We start from the raw sequence: 4,662 nt of genomic DNA on the forward strand, positions 1-4,662 counted from the left end.
CATTTCTATTATCTCTAAAAATATATAAGAAAAATAATTTTAAAAGACATGCATCATAAAAAAATAATATAGACATGTTTGGTATGCACCATAACATATGTGTTTAACATTAAATAATATGTTGCCTTGTCTAACATATATGTTATCTAATATTAGACACATATGGTACGATACATACCTAACAATGCACCATCATAGAGTTGTATATATCTATATATATAATAATGTCATTAAACATTTAACTCGACATGCTTTTACTTACCATGTTTGCATATGAATGTATAGATTAATCCTTGAGAATATCTAATTATGTCATTCGAAGGCATACTAATCGTTTTTGCTGATAAACTTCTTTGCCTTCTTGTAGGCTTCTTTCATGTGTCCCTTAAACCTAACCAAATCAAGATTAACATTTTGTTCCTTCAAATAAATGTCCATGACCTTAGTATCCCAACCTTGTTTTTGAGCAGCAAATGGGTCATTTACCAAAATATTATCTTTTCCGTACCTTTCAATCAAATTACTCTCTTCCTTTCTGATCTTATACTCAAAATACTGCAACATTAAACCTCTTGCCACCCTCCCAAAAAATACATCTGAAGCCCATTCCACTCCAATTGGGACAATTTGTATGAATATCAAACCAGGCCTAAGAAATAAGGAATGGGTTAGGGCTGTACAATGCACCCCTACCATGGCATGGCTTGTATTGAGTAGGGCATAACTTTCATGTAATGAGGTGTTAGCCATAGGCTCAAAAACAATTATTTCAAAACCTACATGGTTTATCATCTGAATTACTTTGTCTTGGTTTAAGATTAATCAGCCTGTGGCATTTCTATGATTAGCGAACACAAGGCACGGTCGAGATCCAATTGGATAAGAGATGGGGTTGTGGTTTTGGCCAAAGGCTTTGCCTAGGATGTCACGGAAATGTAAGTAAGTTTTAGAGTTTGGCATTAAGGTTTGGTTGATAGTCATAAAACCATGTGAAATAAGGCCAAAATTGGCAGAAGGAAAACAATGGGTGGAAGCATCATTTTCAAGAGAAATGATCGAGTGCTTGCTAAAAGTTTATAGTAAATCTTTATACTTAACAAGCCACCAATCAGGAGCCTCCGATACTACAATCACATCATCTCTATCATGGAAGATTGTGTTGATGGTGATAAAGAGAGGTATAAATCCATCATTGAAATCATGGAAAAAGTTTCCAATGTACCCACCTGCAGAGAATACTAAAGCTACAGCATTGTGGTGGACTTTACATGATGGCTTTTCGTGCTTGAAGTGAGTACAATGTCTTTTATCTATGCCATTATGTAATTTTCAAACTTTCAAGGGTAAGGTTGAATTTTCTCCATCAATGCGGGTTGGTCCCACCAGGTGGGACCTGCAACAAAGAAAGTAGAGATGGTGGGGTCCAAGACAATAGTGTCATTGATAGAACAAAGATCATAGCGTGGGGGAGTGTGGTCGCAGCTGATTTGGGTTTCCATAGGGAAATGCAAAGACGCTAGAAAGGGTGGATTCGGGTTGCTCCATCTATTCAATTGTAGACGTTTTTGTTCTGCACTTTAGGATATCCAATTTGAAGATATAAAATCAAAAGCGGTTAAGAAAGAAGGTTGAAATTTGACCAAGTAATGTTGAAATTGGGAAAACTCACAGCTAAAATAATTAGAAATCGGAATACTATCAAATCAATAAGCTTTTAGGTTTTCTAGTAAATGAATAGATTAATTTCCTTGTTTCTTTTTGCTTTTGGTTTTTGATGATGAGAATAGACAAACTAATAAAATATCCCACCATGATTAAGACATTTTACTAAGTTTATCCATTATTATTGAAGTTCAATTTTTAATTTTCATTATATTTTTCAATAAATGGTGAATTTTTTTATTATTTTGGATAAGTCAATAATTAACAATTTTAAAAAAATTATTATAATAGATTTAGGAATAAAAATGGATTATCTTTAGGTTCAATCAAATAGCATTTCACAATTTTGGAATAGGAAGGGTTCCAACTACAAAAAATTATAAAAATAACAAAAACATTAAAAGAATAAAAAATTTAGGGATCCAAAAAATCTTTGCCTAAACTAAAACATAGTAAGTGTTTTTAACCCTATAATGATGTGTATATAAAATAATATACCCTCTCTAAATTTTTTTATACAAAAGATTATAGAAACATTTTTTCAAAATAATCGTTTGCATGATGAGGAACTGAGATTTTATTAATTTATTTGTGCATTAAATGGATAGTAACACAACATTAAAAAGAAAAAAAAAGAAAAAAAAAACGGATGGTACAACTGAACAAAGCAGATATTTCATTTGAATAATAATAACAATAATATTAATAAATCAAATTGTGTAAAAATAGCTAACTATTGAATTATAGGAAACAAGATTAAAGAAGGCTAGGGTTGAAGTGATGAGGCTCGTTTGTAATTTTAAAGTCGTCATTGTTGAGCACTCCAAGGATTTAAATCTAATTAATTATAAGAATAAAAAAATAAAATGAACTAAAGATTTGGGATCCCTTATAACAAGGAACAAGCAAAGAAATTAACGAAATATAATATATGTATATATATATATATATATATTTTAAACTACGTTGGTATGGAAAAGAGTAACTAATCGATATTGATTGGTAGAAAGAGGAACAAGTAATATTTTATTTTGTTTCATTCTTGCTTGGTGTGTTCCTTTTAGCTAAACTAAATATATCAAATATTAATTGGGTGGCATTTAGCTGTAGAATCGGATAAAGTTTGGGTTAAGGCGTTAAAAGCCAAGTACTTCTCGGGGAGCTCCTTTAGGAGTTGCAGGTTGAAGAAAAATAGCTCTTGGTCGTGAAGAGGAATTATGGATTCTCGGAAACTCTTTACCCAAGGGTTGTGCTACAGAGCGGGTACCGGGACGAACATAGACTTTTGGGAAGATCCTTGGGTTCCCAATAATCCAAACTTCAAACCTACCCCTTTGTTCGAGGAAGAAAGACTATGTTGCGGAATGGTGGATTCACTGTTCAATTCAAATGGCTCGTGGAGGCTGGATAAATTACAACAACTGTTTGATAGGGACATAGTTTACAACATTTGTAAAATTCCTCTTACTAATCACAGACTAGAGGATAGACTTATTTGGAAAGGCAACACAACTGGCTGTCATAGTGTGAAATTGACCTACACTTTGGAATACTGGAACAATTATACTAGTTTTGCATGGTGGAAGCATCTATGGAAGTTCAAAATTCATGAAAGGCTTAAGATCTTTATGTGGAAGCTAGCCAATCATGGTCTCTCAACCTCTTCAAACCTCCTCTCACGCAACATGAACCCTGATAGGATTGCATGTGTTCATGGTTGTGCAAGCATGGAATCAGAGTGCCATGTTTTCTTCCACTGCCAGGTGGCACGAGCAATCTGGTTTGCTATGCCATGGAGCATCAAATGGGAAGAAATGACTAATAAATCCTTTGAAGAGAAGTTAAGCTTAATCGCAAGTCCTTCAGGGTTGCTGTCGGTCCACTCATCTGACCAAGATGACTTCTTTCTTTATGCTACCATCCTTATGGAGCATCTCTGGAAAATTAGAAATTCCACACTCCATGACAAAATTAGTTTCTCTCTCGACGGTACTATGGCTTGGCTTAATCATAGATTTCATAGGGCAAAAAAGGCAATTAGCAATTGCAACCCAAAATCTCCTCAAGTGATCCAAAACTTCCATAAGTGTATCTGGATTCATTCAGACGCTACAGTTAAAGAAGGCCGAAGCATGGTTGGTGTCATCGCGAGAAACCATCTTGGTGAAGTGTAAAAGATCAGAACCGTGCATTTTGAATCAGACATTCCAGAAGTGGCAGAAACATATGGCATTTTGCAATCCTTACAACTAGCTATAGAGGAGAATTGGCCTAATGTGTGGTGTATTTCGGATGCATGGAACGTAACATTCAATATCAACAACCCTCAATCTCCAAGCACTCACTGGGCTACGGAAGGAATCTTAAAGGATATCGAGGACTTAGCAAAGCAAATTCAATCAGTTCAGTTTGCTTGGACTCCACGGGAAAATAATTTTCTAGCAGATTTTGTGTGTAAGTGGAGCCAAAGGAATGATATTACTGGGGACTTATCTTGTAATATGCTACTGTTTATCTTCTCAGTTTTTGTAACCCAGGAGAGTGGCTTGATAGCCAACTCCTACTGAAAGTGTATCTTTCGGGTTTTTTTTTTTGGTTTTTATAAAACTCTCTTTTTCGTAGCCCAAAAAAAAAAAAAAAAAAAAAACCATATTTATGCGCCTCAACATTTGTGCATATAATTAATAATTTCTTTTATTAAATTTGTGCATACAATTATGAAATGTACATATATGTATATATACATAAATTATGTATATACATAGAGTTGCATGTATTAAATCTAGAAATCTACAAGATTTTGATGTTTTAAAAGCAAAGGTTTGAAAAGTCTTTGTTTTAAATATGAACATAAACAATTATAAAACTTTACAGTCATTTCTAAATTTTAAAAATGAATTGATGTTCATGAGAAAGAAGATATTCAAAATACTAATTTCATCCAGTTTTTTTGACATTTAATTTAATTATAATTTAATTTTTTTAATTTCAAAAATATTA

The 4,662-nt window shown here is 33.3% G+C and overlaps 1 pseudogene; it reads right to left on the reverse strand.

The window, feature by feature from the left end:
• Positions 1 to 327: 327 nt before the first annotated feature.
• LOC107428970 (xylan glycosyltransferase MUCI21-like) lies at positions 328 to 1,841 on the reverse strand (annotated as a pseudogene).
• Positions 1,842 to 4,662: the final 2,821 nt, after the last annotated feature.

Source organism: Ziziphus jujuba, chromosome 12, assembly GCF_031755915.1.
Source record: "Ziziphus jujuba cultivar Dongzao chromosome 12, ASM3175591v1".
NCBI lineage: Eukaryota > Viridiplantae > Streptophyta > Magnoliopsida > Rosales > Rhamnaceae > Ziziphus > Ziziphus jujuba.